Source organism: Triticum dicoccoides, chromosome 1B (assembly GCF_002162155.2).
Source record: "Triticum dicoccoides isolate Atlit2015 ecotype Zavitan chromosome 1B, WEW_v2.0, whole genome shotgun sequence".
NCBI classification, from domain to species: Eukaryota; Viridiplantae; Streptophyta; class Magnoliopsida; order Poales; family Poaceae; genus Triticum; species Triticum dicoccoides.
This window is the reverse complement of record NC_041381.1, coordinates 22,262,452-22,280,975: the sequence shown is the minus strand read 5'-3', so window position 1 is coordinate 22,280,975 and position 18,524 is coordinate 22,262,452.

The window sequence follows — 18,524 nt, the reverse complement described above, 5'->3', positions numbered from 1 at the left end:
CAAGTCACTTTACTCGTACCGTAATGCATGATCCCATGACAAAACACTTGGTCACTTTGAGCTCCTTATGATGATGCATTACCGAGTGGGCCCAGAGATACCTCTCCGTCATACGGAGTGACAAATCCCAGTCTCGATCCGTGTCAACCCAACAGACACTTTCGGAGATACCTGTAGTGCACCTTTATAGTCACCCAGTTACGTTGTGACGTTTGGTACACCCAAAGTACTCCTACGGTATCCGGGAGTTACACGATCTCATGGTCTAAGGAAGAGATACTTGACATTGGAAAAGCTCTAGCAAAACGAACTACACGATCTTGTGCTATGCTTAGGATTGGGTCTTGTCCATCACATCATTCTCCTAATGATGTGATCCCGTTGTCAATGACATCTAATGTCCATAGTCAGGAAACCATGACTATCTGTTGACCAACAAGCTAATCAACTAGAGGCTTACTAGGGACGTATTTGGTCTAAGTATTCACACGTGTATTACAATTTCCGGATAATACAATTATAGCATGAATAAAAGACAATTATCATGAAAAAGGAAATATAATAATAATCCTTTTATTATTGCCTCTAGGGCATATTTCCAACATTCTCCCACTTGCACTAGAGTCAATAATCTAGTTACATTGTGATGAATCGAACACCTATAGAGTTCTGGTGTTGATCATGTTTTGCTCGCGAGAGAGGTTTAGTCAACGGATCTGCGACATTCAGATCCGTATGTACTTTGCAAATATCTATGTCTCCATCTTGGACATTTTCACGGATGGAGTTGAAGCGACGCTTGATGTGCCTGGTCTTCTTGTGAAACCTGGGCTCCTTGGCAAGGGCAATAGCTCCAGTGTTGTCACAGAAGAGTTTGATCGGCCCCGACGCATCGGGTATGACTCCTAGGTCGGTGATGAACTCCTTCACCCAAATTGCTTCATGTGCTGCCTCCGAGGCTGCCATGTACTCCGCTTCACATGTAGATCCCGCCACGACGCTCTGCTTGCAGCTGCACCAGCTTACTGCTCCACCATTCAACATATACACGTATCCGGTTTGTGACTTAGAGTCATCCAGATCTGTGTCGAAGCTAGCGTCGACGTAACCCTTTACGGAGAGCTCTTCGTCACCTCCATAAACGAGAAACATGTCCTTTGTCCTTTTCAGGTACTTCAGGATATTCTTGACCGCTGTCCGGTGTTCCTTGCCGGGATTACTTTGGTATCTTCCTACCAAACTTACGGCAAGGTTTACATCAGGTCTGGTACACAGCATGGCATATATAATAGATCCTATGGCTGAAGCATAGGGGATGACACTCATCTCTTCTTTATCTTTTGCCGTGGTCGGGCATTGAGCTGAGCTCAATCTCACACCTTGCAATACAGGCAAGAACCCTTTCTTGGACTGATCCATTTTGAACTTCTTCAAAATCTTATCAAGGTATGTGCTTTGTGAAAGACCTATGAGGCGTCTCGATCTATCCCTATAGATCTTGATGCCTAATATGTAAGCAGCTTCTCTAAGGTCCTTCATTGAATAACACTTATTCAAGTAGGCCTTAATGCTGTCCAAAAGTTCTATATCATTTCCCATCAAAAGTATGTCATCTACATATAATATGAGAAATGCTACAGAGCTCCCACTCACTTTCTTGTAAACGCAGGCTTCTCCATAAGTCTGCATAAACCCAAACGCTTTGATCATCTCATCAAAGCGAATGTTCCAACTCCGAGATGCTTGCACCAGCCCATAAATGGATCGCTGGAGCTTGCATACTTTGTTAGCATTCTTAGGATCGACAAAACCCTCCGGCTGCATCATATACAGTTCTTCCTTAAGATGCCCGTTAAGGAATGCCGTTTTGATGTCCATCTGCCATATCTCACAATCATAGTATGCGGCAATTGCTAACATGATTCGGACGGGCTTCAGCTTCGCTACGGGAGAGAATGTCTCATCGTAGTCAACCCCTTGAACTTGTCGATAACCCTTAGTGACAAGTCAAGCTTGATAGATGGTAATATTACCATCCGCGTCCGTCTTCTTCTTAAAGATCCATTTGTTTTCTATCGCTCGCTGATCATCGGGCAAGTCTGTCAAAGTCCATACTTTGTTTTCATACATGGATTCTATCTCGGATTGCATGGCTTCAAGCCATTTGTTGGAATCTGGGCCCGCCATCGCTTCTTCATAGTTCGAAGGTTGACCGTTGTCTAACAACATGATTTCCAGGACAGGGTTGCCATACCACTCTGGTGTGGAACGTGTCCTTGTGGACCTACGAGGTTCAGTAGCAACTTGATCCGAAGTACCTTGATCATAGTCATTAATTTCCTCTCCAGTTGGTGTAGGCACCACAGGAACATTTTCCTTAGCTGCACTACTTTCCAGTTCAAGAGGTAGTACTTCATAGAGTTCTACTTTCCTCCCACTTACTTCTTTCGAGAGAAACTCTTTTTCCAGAAAGGATCCGTTCTTGGCAACAAAGGTCTTGCCCTCAGATCTTAAGTAGAAGGTATACCCAATGGTTTCCTTAGGGTATCCTATGAAGACGCATTTTTCCGACTTGGGTTCGAGCTTTTCAGGTTGTAGTTTCTTGACATAAGCATCGCATCCCCAAACTTTTAGAAACGACAGCTTAGGTTTCTTTCCAAACCATAATTCATACGGTGTCGTCTTAACGGATTTAGACGGTGCCCTATTTAAAGTGAATGTAGCTGTCTCTAGAGCGTATCCCCAAAATGATAGCGGTAAATCGGTAAGAGACATCATAGACCGCACCATATCCAATAGAGTGCGATCACGACGTTCGGACACACTGTTACGCTGAGGTGTTCCAGGTGGCGTGAGTTGTGAAACGATTCCACATTTCCTTAAGTGTGTACCAAATTCGTGACTTAAGTATTCTCCTCCACGATCTGATCGTAGGAACTTTATCTTTCGGTCACGTTGATTCTCTACCTCATTCTGAAATTCCTTGAACTTTTCAAAGGTCTCAGACTTGTGTTTCATCAAGTAGACATATCCATATCTACTCAAGTCATCAGTGAGAGTGAGAACATAACGATATCCTCCGCGAGCCTCAACGCTCATTGGACCACACACATCGGTATGTATGATTTCCAATAAGTTGGTTGCTCGCTCCATTGTTCCGGAGAACGGAGTCTTGGTCATTTTTCCCATGAGGCATGGTTCGCATGTGTCAAATGATTCATAATCGAGAGACTCTAAAAGTCCATCAGCATGGAGCTTCTTCATGCGCTTGACACCAATGTGACCAAGGCGGCAGTGCCACAAGTAGGTGGGACTATTGTAATCAACTTTACATCTTTTGGTATTCACGCTATGAATATGTGTAACATTACGTTCGAGATTCATTAAGAATAAACCATTGACCATCGGGGCATGACCATAAAACATATCTCTCATATAAATAGAACAACCATTATTCTCGGATTTAAATGAGTAGCCATCTCGTATTAAACGAGATCCAGATACAATGTTCATGCTCAAGCTTGGCACTAAATAACAATTATTGAGGTTCATAACTAATCCCGTTGGTAAATGTAGAGGTAGCGTGCCGACGGCGATCACATCGACCTTGGAACCATTCCCGACGCGCATCGTCACCTCGTCCTTCGCCAGTCTCCGCTTATTCCGCAGCTCCTGCTGTGAGTTACAAATATGAGCAACGACACCGGTGTCAAATACCCAGGAGTTACTACGAGTACTGGTAAGGTACACATCAATTACATGTATATCAAATATACCTTTAGTGTTGTCGGCCTTCTTGTCCGCTAAGTATTTGGGGCAGTTCCGCTTCCAGTGACCCTTCCCCTTGCAATAAAAGCACTCAGTCTCAGGCTTGGGTCCATTCTTTGACTTCTTCCCGTCAACTGGCTTACCGGGCACGGCAACATCTTTGCCGTCCTTCTTGAAGTTCTTCTTACCCTTGCCCTTCTTGAACTTAGTGGTCTTATTGACCATCAACACTTGATGTTCTTTCTTGATTTCAACCTCTGCTGACTTCAGCATTGAAAATACTTCAGGAATGGTCTTCACCATCCCCTGCATATTGTAGTTCAACACAAAGCTCTTGTAGCTCGGTGGGAGCGACTGAAGGATTCTGTCAATAACCGCCTCGTCCGGGAGGTTGATCTCCAGCTGGGACAGGCGGTTGTGCAACCCAAACATTTTGAGTATGTGCTCACTGACAGAACTGTTTTCCTCCATCTTACAACTATAGAACTTGTCGGAGACTTCATATCTCTCGACCCGAGCATGAGCTTGAAAAACCATTTTCAGCTCCTCGAACATCTCATATGCTCCGTGTTTCTCAAAACGCTTCTGGAGCCCCGGTTCTAAGCTGTAAAGCATGCCGCACTGAACGAGGGAGTAATCATCAGCACATGACTGCCAAACGTTCATAACGTCTTGGTTCTCTGGGATGGGTGCTTCACCTAGCAGTTCATCTAGGACATATACTTTCTTGGCTGCTATGAGGATGATCCTCAGGTTCCGGACCCAGTCCGAATAGTTGTTGCCATCATCTTTCAGCTTGGTTTTCTCTAGGAACGCGTTGAAGTTCATGTTGACATGAGCGTTGGCCATTTGATCTACAAGACATATTTTGCAAAAGTTTTAGACTAAGTTCATGATAATTAAGTTCATTTAATCAAATTATTGAATGAACTCCCACTTAGATTAGACATCCCTCTAGTCATCTAAGTGTTACACGATCCGAGTCGACTAGGCCGTGTCTGATCATCACGTGAGACGGACTAGTCATCATCGGTGAACATCTCCATGTTGATCGTATCTTCCATACGACTCATGTTCGACCTTTCAGTCTCTTGTGTTCCGAGGCCATGTCTGTACATGCTAGGCTCGTCAAGTTAACCCTAAGTGTTCTGCATGTGTAAAACTGTCTTACACCTGTTGTATGTGAACGTAAGGATCTATCACACCCGAAAATCATGTGGTGCTTCGAAACGACGAACTTTAGCAACGGTGCATAGTTAAGGGGAACACTTTCTTGAAATTATTATAAGGGATCATCTTATTTACTACCGCCGTTCTAAGTAAACTGTTGGAAATATGCCCTAGAGGCAATAATAAAAGGATTATTATTATATTTCTTTGTTCATGATAGTTGTCTTTTATTCATGCTATAACTGTATTATCCGGAAATCATAATACACATGTGAATACATAGACCTCAATATGTCCCTAGTGAGCCTCTAGTTGACTGGCTCGTTGTGATCAATAGATAGTCATGATTTCCTGGCTATGGACATTGGATGTCGTTGATAACGGGATCACATCATTAGGAGAATGATGTGATGGACAAGACCCAATCCTAAGAATAGCACAAAGGTCGGTTAGTTCGTTTGCTAGAGCTTTTCCAATGTCAAGTATCTCTTCCTTAGACCATGAGATCGTGTAACTCCCGGATACCGTAGGAGTGCTTTGGGTGTACCAAACGTCACAACGTAACTGGGTGACTATAAAGGTGCATTACAGGTATCTCTGAAAGTGTCTGTTGGGTTGACACGGATCGAGACTGGGATTTGTCACTCCGTGTTACGGAGAGGTATCACTGGGCCCACTCGGTAGTGCATCATCATAATGAGCTCAAGGTGGCCAAGTGTCTGGTCACGGGATCATGCATTACGGTACGAGTAAAGTGACTTGCCGGTAACGAGACTGAACGAGGTATTGGGATACCGACGATCGAGTCTCGGGCAAGTAACATACCGTCTGATAAAGGGAATAGTATACGGGGTTGCTTGAACCCTTGACATCGTGGTTCATCCGATGACAACATCGAGGAGCATGTGGGAGCCAACATGGGTATCCAGATCCCGCTGTTGGTTATTGACCTAAGAGCATCTCGGTCATGTCTGCATGTCTCCCGAACCCGTAGGGTCTACACACTTAAGGTTCGATGACGCTAGGGTTATTAGGAAGACTTGTATGTGATTACCGAATGTTGTTCGGAGTCCCGGATGAGATCCCGGACGTCATGAGGAGTTCCGGAATGGTCCAGAGGTAAAGATTTATATATGGAAAGTTGTTAAACGGACACCGGAAAGTTTCGGGGGCATACCGGTATTGTACCGGGGCCACCGGAAGGGTTCCGGGGGTCCACCGGGAGGGGCCACCCCTCCCGGGGGGCCACATGGGCTGTGTGGGAGAGGGAGCCAGCCCCTAGTGGGCTGGGCGCGCCTCCCCACCTAGGCCCATGCGTCTAGGGCAAGGGAGGGGAAACCCTAAAGGGGGCGCCCCCTAGCTTGGGGGGCAAGCCACCCCTCTTCCCCTCTCCCTTTGGCCGCCGCCCCCCTCTAGGGTTTCCCCTAGAGGGCCGGCCCCTCTTGCCCCTCTCCTCCTATATATAGAGGGGTGAGGGGAGGGCTGCAACACACAATTGAAGGCGCAGCCCCTCCCCTCCCCAACACCTCTCCTCCTCCGTACGTGCTTGGCGAAGCCCTGTCGGAGTACTGCTGCACCAACAACACCACGCCGTCGTGCTGCCATTGGAGCTGTCTTCCTTAAACTCTCCTTCCTCCTTGCTGGATCAAGACGGAGGAGACGTCGCCCGCACCGTACGTGTGTTGAACGCGGAGGTGTTGTCCGTTCAGCCCTTGGTCATCGGTGATCCGAATCACGACGAGTACGACTCCGTCATCACCATCCCCTTGAACGCTTCACACTCGATCTACAAGTGGTATGTAGATGCAAACTCACTCCCTTGACTCGTTGCTTAGATGAACTCATAGATGGATCTTGGTGAAACCGTAGGAAAATTTTTAATTTTCTGCAACGTTCCCCAACAGTGGCATCATGAGCCAGGTTTATGCGTAGTTCTCTTTGCACGAGTAGTACACAATTTTGTTGTGGGCGTAGATCTTGTCAACTTGCTTGCCGCTACTAGTCTTATCTTGCTTCAGCGGTATTGTGGGATGAAGCGGCCTGGACCAACCTTACACGTACGCTTACATGAGAACGGTTCCACCGACTAACATGCACTAGTTGCATAAGGTGGCTGGCGGGTGTCTGTCTCTCCCACTTTAGTTGAAGTGGATTCGATGAAAAGGGTCCTTATGAAGGGTAAATAGAAGTTGACAAGATCACGTTGTGGTTATTCGTAGGTGAGAAAACGTTCTTGCTAGAACCCAATTGCAGCCACGTAAAAGATGCAACAACAATTAGAGGACGTCTAACTTGTTTTTGCAGCAATTGTCATGTGATGTGGTATGGCCAGAAGTTGTGATGAATGATGAATGATATATTGTGATGTATGAGATCATGTTCTTGAAATAGGAATCACGACTTGCATGTCGATGAGTATGACAATCGGCAGGAGCCATAGGAGTTGTCTTTATTTTGTATGACCTGCGTGTCATTGAAGAACGCCATGTAAACTACTTTACTTTATTTGCTAAACGCGTTAGTCATAGAAGTAGAAGTAGTCGTTGGCGTGACAACTTCATGAAGACACAATGATGGAGATCATGATGATGGAGATCATGGTGTCATGCCGGTGACAAGATGATCATGGAGCCCCGAAGATGAAGATCAAAGGAGCTATATGATATTGGCCATATCATGTCACTACTTTATATAATTGCATGTGATGTTTATTATGTTTATGCATCTTGTTTACTTAGATCGACGGTAGTAAATAAGATGTTCCCTTATAACAATTTCAAGAAAGTGTTCCCCCTAACTGTGAACCGTTGCTAAAGTTCGTCGTTTCGAAGCACCACGTGATGATCGGGTGTGATAGATCCTTATGTTCACATACAACGGGTGTAAGACAGTTTTACACATGCAAAAACACTTAGGGTTAACTTGACGAGCCTAGCATGTACAGACATGGCCTCGGAACACTGAGACCGAAAGGTCGAACACGAGTCGTATGGAAGATACGATCAACATGAGAATGTTCACCGACGATGACTAGTCCGTCTCACGTGATGATCGGACACGGCCTAGTCGACTCAGATCGTGTAACACTTAGATGACTGGAGGGATGTCTAATCTGAGTGGGAGTTCATTCAATAATTTGATTAGTTGAACTTAATTATCATGAACTTAGTCTAAAACCTTTTACAAATATGTCTTGTAGATCAAATGGCCAACGCTCATGTCAACTTGAACTTTAACGCGTTCCTAGAGAAAACCAAGCTGAAAGATGATGGCAGCAACTATACGGACTGGGTCCGGAACTTGAGGATCATCCTCATAGCTGCCAGGAAACAATATGTCCTAGAAGGACCGCTAGGTGATGCTCCCGTCCCAGAGAACCAAGACATTATGAATGCTTGGCAGTCTCGTGCTGATGATTACTCCCTCGTTCAGTGCGGCATGCTTTACAGCTTAGAACCGGGGCTCCAAAAGCGTTTTGAGCATCATAGAGCATATGAGATGTTCGAAGAGCTGAAACTAGTTTTCCAAGCTCACGCCCGGGTCGAGAGATATGACATCTCTGACAAGTTCTATAGTTGTAAGATGGAGGAAAATAGTTCTGTCAGTGAGCACATACTCAAGATGTCTGGGTTGCACAACCGTATGACCCAGCTGAATATTAACCTCCCTGATGAGGCAGTCATTGACAGAATCATTAGTCGCTCCCACCAAGCTACAAGAGCTTTGTGATGAACTACAATATGCAGGGGATGGTAAAGACCATTCCTGATGTATTTTCTATGCTGAAGTCAGCAGAGGTTGAAATCAAGAAAGAACATCAAGTGTTCATGGTCAATAAGACCACTAAGTTCAAGAAGGGCAAGGGTAAGAAGAACTTCAAGAAGGACGGCAAGGAGGTTGCCGCGCCCGGTAAGCCAGTTGCCGGGAAGAAGTCAAAGAATGGACCCAAGCCTGAGACTGAGTGCTTTTATTGCAAGGGGAAGGGTCACTGGAAGCGGAACTGCCCCAAATACTTAGCGGATAAGAAGGCCGGCAACACTAAAGGTATATTTGATATACATGTAATTGATGTGTACCTTACCAGTACTCGTAGTAACTCCTGGGTATTTGATACCGGTGCCGTTGCTCATATTTGTAACTCACAGCAGGAGCTGCGGAATAAGCGGAGACTGGCGAAGGACGAGGTGACAATGCGCGTTGGGAATGGTTCCAGAGTCGATGTGATCGCCGTCGGCACGCTACCTCTACATTTACCCACGGGATTAGTTTTGAACCTTAATAAGTGTTATTTAGTGCCAAGTTTGAGCATGAACATTGTATCTGGATCTCGTTTAATACGAGATGGCTACTCATTTAAGTCTGAGAATAATGGTTGTTCGATTTATATGAGAGATATGTTTTATGGTCATGCTCCGATGGTCAATGGTTTATTCTTAATGAATCTCGAGCGTAATACTACACATATTCATAGCGTGAATACCAAAAGATGTAAAGTTGATAACGATAGTCCCACATACTTGTGGCACTGCCGCCTTGGTCACATTGGTGTCAAGCGCATGAAGAAGCTCCATGCTGATGGACTTTTAGAGTCTCTCGATTATGAATCATTTGACACATGCGAACCATGCCTCATGGGCAAGATGACCAAGACTCCGTTCTCCAGAACAATGGAGCGAGCAACCAACTTGTTGGAAATCATACATACCGATGTGTGCGGTCCAATGAGTGTTGAGGCTCGCGGAGGATATCGTTATGTTCTCACTCTCACTGATGACTTGAGTAGATATGGGTATGTCTACTTAATGAAACACAAGTCTGAGACCTTTGAAAAGTTCAAGGAATTTCAGAATGAGGTAGAGAATCAACGTGACCGAAAGATAAAATTCCTACGATCAGATCGTGGAGGAGAATACTTAAGTCACGAATTTGGTACACACTTAAGGAAATGTGGAATCGTTTCACAACTCACGCCACCTAGAACACCTCAGCGTAACGGTGTGTCCGAACGTCGTAATTGCACTCTATTAGATATGGTGCGGTCTATGATGTCTCTTACCGATTTACCACTATCATTTTGGGGATACGCTCTAGAGACAGCTACATTCACTTTAAATAGGGCACCGTCTAAATCCGTTGAGACGACACCGTATGAATTATGGTTTGGGAAGAAACCTAAGCTGTCGTTTCTAAAAGTTTGGGGATGCGATGCTTATGTCAAGAAACTTCAACCTGAAAAGCTCGAACCCAAGTCGGAAAAATGTGTCTTCATAGAATACCCTAAGGAAACCATTGGGTATACCTTCTACTTAAGATCCGAGGGCAAGATCTTTGTTGCCAAGAACGGATCCTTTCTGGAAAAGGAGTTTCTCTCGAAAGAAGTAAGTGGGAGGAAAGTAGAACTCGATGAAGTACTACCTCTTGAACCGGAAAGTAGTGCAGCCCAGGAAAATGTTCATGTGATGCCTACACCAACTGAAGAGGAAAATAATGATGATCAAGGTACTTCGGATCAAGTTGCTACTGAACTTCGTAGGTCCACAAGGACACGTTCCGCACCAGAGTGGTACGGCAACCCTGTCCTGGAAATCATGTTGTTAGACAACGGTGAACCTTCGAACTATGAAGAAGCTATGGCGGGTCCTGATTCCAATAAATGGCTAGAAGCCATGAAATCCGAGATAGAATCCATGTATGAAAACAAAGTATGGACTTTGACTGACTTGCCCGATGATCGGCGAGCGATAGAAAACAAATGGATCTTTAAGAAGAAGACGGACGCAGATGGTAATGTTACCATCTATAAAGCTCGACTTGTCGCTAAGGGTTATCGGCAAGTTCAAGGGATTGACTACGATGAGACTTTCTCCCCCGTAGCGAAGCTTAAGTCCGTCTGAATCATGTTAGCAATTGCCGCATACTATGATTATGAGATATGGCAGATGGACGTCAAAACGGCATTCCTTAACGATTATCTTAAGGAAGAACTGTATATGATGCAACCGGAAGGTTTTGTCGATCCTAAGAACGCTAACAAAGTATGCAAGCTCCAGCGATCCATTTATGGGCTGGTGCAAGCATCTCGGAGTTGGAACATTCGCTTTGATGAGATGATCAAAGCGTTTGGGTTTATGCAGACTTATGGAGAAGCCTGCGTTTACAAGAAAGTGAGTGGGAGCTTTGTAGCATTTCTCATATTATATGTAGATGACATACTTTTGATGGGAAATGATATAGAATTCTTGGACAGCATTAAGGCCTACTTGAATAAGTGTTTTTCAATGAAGGACCTTGGAGAAGCTGCTTATATATTAGGCATCAAGATCTATAGAAATAGATCGAGACGCCTCATAGGTCTTTCACAAAGCACATACCTTGATAAGATTTTGAAGAAGTTCAAAATGGATCAGTCCAAGAAAGGGTTCTTGCCTGTATTGCAAGGTGTGAGATTGAGCTCGGCTCAATGCCCGACCACGGCAAAAGATATAGAAGAGATGAGTGTCATCCCCTATGCTTCAGCCATAGGATCTATTATGTATGCCATGCTGTGTACCAGACCTGATGTAAACCTTGCCGTAAGTTTGGTAGGAAGGTACCAAAGTAATCCCGGCAAGGAACACTGGACAGCGGTCAAGAATATCCTGAAGTACCTGAAAAGGACAAAGGACATGTTTCTCGTTTATGAAGGTGGCGAAGAGCTCGTCGTAAAGGGTTACGTCGACGCTAGCTTCGACACAGATCTGGATGACTCTAAGTCACAAACCGGATACGTGTATATGTTGAATGGTGGAGCAGTAAGCTGGTGCAGCTGCAAGCAGAGCATGGTGGCGGGATCTACATGTGAAGCGGAGTACATGGCAGCCTCGGAGGCAGCGCATGAAGCTATTTGGGTGAAGGAGTTCATCACCGACCTAGGAGTCATACCCAATACGTCGGGGCCGATCAAACTCTTCTATGACAACACTTGAGCTATTGCCCTTGCCAAGGAGCCCAGGTTTCACAAGAAGACCAGGCACATCAAGCGTCGTTTCAACTCCATCCGTGAAAATGTTCAAGATGGAGACATAGAAATTTGCAAAGTACATACGGATCTGAATGTCGCAGATCCGTTGACTAAACCTCTCTCGCGAGCAAAACATGATCAGCACCAGAACTCTATGGGTGTTCGATTCATCACAATGTAACTTGATTATTGACTCTAGTGCAAGTGGGAGACTGTTGGAAATATGCCCTAGAGGCAATAATAAAAGGATTATTATTATATTTCTTTGTTCATGATAGTTGTCTTTTATTCATGCTATAACTGTATTATCCGGAAATCATAATACACGTGTGAATACATAGACCTCAATATGTCCCTAGTGAGCCTCTAGTTGACTGGCTCGTTGTGATCAATAGATAGTCATGATTTCCTGGCTATGGACATTGGATGTCGTTGATAACGGGATCACATCATTAGGAGAATGATGTGATGGACAAGACCCAATCCTAAGCATAGCACAAAGGTCGGTTAGTTCGTTTGCTAGAGCTTTTCCAATGTCAAGTATCTCTTCCTTAGACCATGAGATCGTGTAACTCCCGGATACCGTAGGAGTGCTTTGGGTGTACCAAACGTCACAACGTAACTGGGTGACTATAAAGGTGCATTACAGGTATCTCCGAAAGTGTCTGTTGGGTTGACACGGATCGAGACTGGGATTTGTCACTCCGTGTTACGGAGAGGTATCACTGGGCCCACTCGGTAGTGCATCATCATAATGAGCTCAAGGTGGCCAAGTGTCTGGTCACGGGATCATGCATTATGGTACGAGTAAAGTGACTTGCCGGTAACGAGACTGAACGAGGTATTGGGATACCGACGATCGAGTCTCGGGCAAGTAACATACCGTCTGATAAAGGGAATAGTATACGAGGTTGCTTGAACCCTTGACATCGTGGTTCATCCGATGACAACATCGAGGATCATGTGGGAGCCAACATGGGTATCCAGATCCCGCTGTTGGTTATTGACCTGAGAGCATCTCGGTCATGTCTGCATGTCTCCCGAACCCGTAGGGTCTACACACTTAAGGTTCGGTGACGCTAGGGTTATTAGGAAGACTTGTATGTGATTACCGAATGTTGTTCGGAGTCCCGGATGAGATCCCGGACGTCACGAAGAGTTCCGGAATGGTCCGGAGGTAAAGATTTATATATGGAAAGTTGTTAAACGGACACCGGAAAGTTTCGGGGGCATACCGGTATTGTACCGGGGCCACCGGAAGGGTTCCGGGGGTCCACCGGGAGGGGCCACCCCTCCCCGGGGGCCACATGGGCTGTGTGGGAGAGGGAGCCAGCCCCTAGTGGGCTGGGCGCGCCTCCCCACCTAGGCCCATGCGGCTAGGGCAAGGGAGGGGAAACCCTAAAGGGGGCGCCCCCTAGCTTGGGGGGCAAGCCACCCCTCTTCCCCTCTCCCTTTGGCCGCCGCCCCCCTCTAGGGTTTCCCCTAGAGGGCCGGCCCCTCTTGCCCCTCTCCTCCTATATATAGAGGGGTGAGGGGAGGGCTGCAACACACAATTGAAGGCGCAGCCCCTCCCCTCCCCAACACCTCTCCGCCTTCGTACGTGCTTGGCGAAGCCCTGTCGGAGTACTGCTGCACCAACAACACCACGCCGTCGTGCTGCCGTTGGAGCTGTCTTCCTCAAACTCTCCTTCCTCCTTGCTGGATCAAGACGGAGGAGACGTCGCCCGTACCGTACGTGTGTTGAACGCGGAGGTGCTGTCCGTTCAGCACTTGGTCATCGGTGATCCGAATCACGACGAGTACGACTCCATCATCACCATCCCCTTGAACGCTTCCGCACTCGATCTACAAGTGGTATGTAGATGCAAACTCACTCCCTTGACTCGTTGCTTAGATGAACTCATAGATGGATCTTGGTGAAACCGTAGGAAAAATTTTAATTTTCTGCAACGTTCCCCAACATAAACAAGATGCATAAAACATAATAAACATCACATGCAATTATATAAACTAGTGACATGATATGGCCAATATCATATAGCTCCTTCGGTCTCCATCTTCGGGGCTCCATGATCATCTTTGTCACCGGCATGACACCATGATCTCCATCATCATGATCTCCATCATTGTGTCTTCATGAAGTTGTCATGCCAACGACTACTTCTACTTCTATGGCTAACGCGTTTAGCAATAAAGTAAAGTAATTTACATGGCGTTCTTCAATGACACGTAGGTCATACAAAAATAAAGACAACTCCTATGGCTCCTGCCGGTTGTCATACTCATCGACATGCAAGTCGTGATTCCTATTACAAGAACATGATCTCATACATCACAATATATCATTCATCATTCATCACAAGTTCTGGCCATATCACATCACATGACAATTGCTGCAAAAACAAGTTAGACGTCCTCTAATTGTTGTTGCATCTTTTACGTGGCTGCAATTGGGTTCTAGCAAGAACGTTTTCTTACCTACGAATAACCACAACGTGATTTTGTCAACTTCTATTTAGCCTTCATAAGGACCCTTTTCGTCGAATCCGCTCCAACTAAAGTAGGAGAGACAGACACCCGCTAGCCACCTTATGCAACTAGTGCATGTCAGTCGGTGGAACATGTCTCACGTAAGCGTACGTGTAAGGTCGGTCCAGGCCGCTTCATCCCACAATACCGCTGAAGCAAAAAAAAGACTAGTAGCGGCAAACAAGTTGACAAGATCTACGCCCACAACAAATTTGTGTTCTATTCGTGCAATAGAGAACTACGCATAGACCTAGCTCTGATACCACTGTTGGAGAACGTTGCAGAAAATTAAAATTTTTCCTACGGTTTCACCAAGATCCATCTATGAGTTCATCTAAGCAACGAGTCATGGGAGAGAGATTGCATCTACATACCACTTGTAGATCGCGTGCGGAAGCGTTCAAGGGAACGGCGATGATGGAGTCGTACTCGCCGTGATCCAAATCACCGATGACCAAGTGTTGAACGGACAGCACCTCCGCGTTCAACACACGTACGGAGCGGATGACGTCTCCTCCTTCTTGATCCAGCAAGGGGAAAGGAGAGGTTGAGGAAGAAGGCTCCAGCAGCAGCACGACGGCGTGATGATGGTGGAGAGGCAGTACTCCCACAGGGCTTCGCTAAGCACTCAACGGAGGAGGAGAGGTGTTGGGGAGGGGAGGGGCTGCGCCTTGGATCAGGTGTTCAGCCCTCCCCTCGCCCCTCTATTTATAGGGGAAGGGGGAAGGGGGCCGTCCCCCTCTAGATGAGATCTAGAGGGGGGGGCGGCGACCAGGGAGGGGGGCTTGCCCCCCAAGCAAGGGGGGCGCCCCCACTAAGGTTCCCCCCCAACCCTAGGTGCATGGGCCCAAGGGGGGCGCGCCCAGCCCTCCAGGGGCTAGTTCCCTGCCCCTTGCGTCCCATGAGGCCCTCCGAGAGGGGTGGCCCCTCCCGGTGGACCCCTGGAACCCCTCCGGTGGCCCCGGTACAATACCGACATGCCCCCGAAACTTTCCGGTGTCCGTATGACAACTTCCCATATATAAATCTTCACCTCTGGACCATTCCAGAACTCCTCGTGACGTCCGGGATCTCATCCGGGACTCCGAACAACATTCGGTAATCACATACAAGTCTTCCTAATAACCCTAGCGTCACCGAACCTTAAGTGTGTAGACCCTACGGGTTCGGGAGACATGCAGACATGACCGAGATGGCTCTCCGGTCAATAACCAACAGCGGGATCTGGATACCCATGTTGACTCCCACATGCTCCTCGATGATCTCATCGGATGAACCACAATGTCGAGGATTCAATCAACCCCGTATACAATTCCCTTTGTCAATCGGTACGTTACATGCCCGAGACTCGATCGTCGGTATCCCAATACCTCGTTCAGTCTCGTTACCGGTAAGTCACTTTACTCGTACCGTAATGCATGATCCCGTGACCAAACACTTGGTCACTTTGAGCTCATTATGATGATGCATTACCGAGTGGGCCCAAAGATACCTCTCCGTCATACGGAGTGACAAATCCCAGTCTCGATCCGTGTCAACCCAACAGACACTTTCGGAGATACCTGTAGTGCACCTTTATAGTCACCCAGTTACGTTGTGACGTTTGGTACACCCAAAGTACTCCTACGGTATACGGGAGTTAGACGATCTCATGGTCTAAGAAAGAGATACTTGACATTGGAAAAGCTCTAGCAAAACGAACTACATGATCTTGTGCTAAGCTTAGGATTGGGTCTTGTCCATCACATCATTCTCCTAATGATGTGATCCCGTTGTCAATGACATCTAATGTCCATAGTCAGGAAATCATGACTATTTGTTGACCAACGAGCTAGTCAACTAGAGGCTTACTAGGGACGTATTTGGTCTAAGTATTCACACGTGTATTACAATTTCCGGATAATACAATTATAGCATGAATAAAAGACAATTATCATGAACAAGGAAATATAATAATAATCCTTTTATTATTACCTCTAGGGCATATTTTCAATAGTAGGCGGTGGGCAGCACCGATGAGCTGCAGGTCACCATCAACAAGTTTGAGGAGCTGAAGAAGGAGGAGGAGGCCGCCTCCGCCGCCGCAAGCACCTCCACCCCGGGATCCTCATAAACAAATGCTCCCTTAACTAGCTGCTGCGTCTCAACCTGCCCAGGACCATGGGTTTGGTTTGTATTGATAATAATGGGTGCTGTTAGATAAGAGCATTTTCATCAATTGCATGGATGGAGTTTGGAGTTGATGATGCTTTTTGTTTGTGTGAATGGTAGCCGCGGTGTCTGAAAGTTAATGATATGATACTGCCTCCGCTTCAAAATATAAGACGTGTTGGTTTTGCCCCTCAGAAATCAGGCTTTTCGAAACCTTAAGTATCTTATAAGCTTTGCAACGGATGGAGTAGTACCTTTTCGAGGCAGGGCCCTCTAGTTTGCCGTTGCTGCGTTGAAATATGTTGCCCGTCCCTCTTTCTATCAGTCTGGTCTTTTGGATGGATGATTGATAGGGTCGAAACATGAATGAATTCATTGTAATACACCGCATCCGCTCCTTTTCTTGATCTCCCAAGAACGAGGTGCGTGTGTCGTCACACGGACCGGGCTGATCATCCATCGGGAATCCTTGCCTTGTTTCCCAAGAAGGTCTGATAATGAACAGTACTCCCTCCCTTCCTTATACTGAAAAAAGCTTTCGCCCCACTTTATATGTAAAGCACCAAACCACAAGCATCCAGTACAACCACACGCCACGCCACCGCAACACACGCACACACCCAAGACAGGATACATTGGCGCTGAGCGCAGCAACACCACTCCTAGCACTACCGCCCCGAAGATATGAAGCTACATATGACGAACCATGCGCTCCAAGGCGGCGCCTTCAGGAAGGATATGACGCCGGAGCGCCGCCACCGCCCGATCCAAGGATCAGAGTTTCCCACGGAGCCGCATGACGGGCAATGAGAGCCGCGACGACGCCTTCAAGAAGGAAACGATTTCGCCGCCGCCGGTCCGTCCGAAGATAGAGCAGGTTTTCACCTCGGCCAACAATCACCGCCACCGACTGCCACACCCCGGCAACCACGCCGCCCACACGACCATGATGACCGGGCAGCACCAAGGCATGAGCTTTGTCCAAGAGCATCACGCAACCACCACCACCAGGGACGCCGCCTCAGCATCCAAGACCTCGACACCACCTCACCCGTGACCCGCCGCCCCCGAACAAAAGAGACGAGCGAAAAGGTCCCACCTTTCGCGCCCCTGGGCGACCCCTAGCGTCGAGACCCAATAGGTCGGCCAGAACTGGCATCCACCGACCCATCCTGCTGCCCCAAGCGCGAGATGAGCTCAGTCCTGCAGCAACGAGAGGGGGACGAGGTCAGTCCTACTGCAACGTGCGCGAGACGAGCTTGGTCCTGCTGCATCGTGCGCGAGACGAGCTCTGTCCTGCTGCATCGGGCGCGAGATGAGCGGTGGACCGTAGCTAGGAGAGGACCAGCCCTTTGATGGGAGTAGCGTCCGGGCGACGAGGAGATGGGGTGAAGGTCGAGACGGCCCGAACACAGACAAACCAACGCCGGAGAAGCCGGTCGTTGCCGCGGACAGATCCATCGAGCCACCGTGAAGCCGCCACGACACCGGTAGGCCACCGAGACCTGCCCATGCCGCCGCCCACGGCCGGAGCAGCAGCCACGCCCGGCCGCTGCCCATCTGTGTCGCCCGACGAGCTCCAAGCGCCGGAGCCACCGCCACTGCGCCGCCACCCCGACCAGCCGAGGGGGCCTCGGTCAGGGCCGCCGCCCGCAGCCCTAGCCGTCGCGGCCCGCGCCGCCGAGAGGCCAAATCCGAAAAAGCCGCTGCGGCCGCCGACTCCGACCTCCAGCCCGCACCACCACCACCATCTGCCGCGGTGCCACCACCACCTGCCGCGTCCACGACAAAGGAGGCCACCGGCAGCCTGCACCGCCCGCAGCCCGCGCCGCCATGAGCCAGATCTGGCCGCGCAGGAGCCGCCACCGTCTCGGACACAGGCGCGCCACCCGCCTAGCTGCCCGCT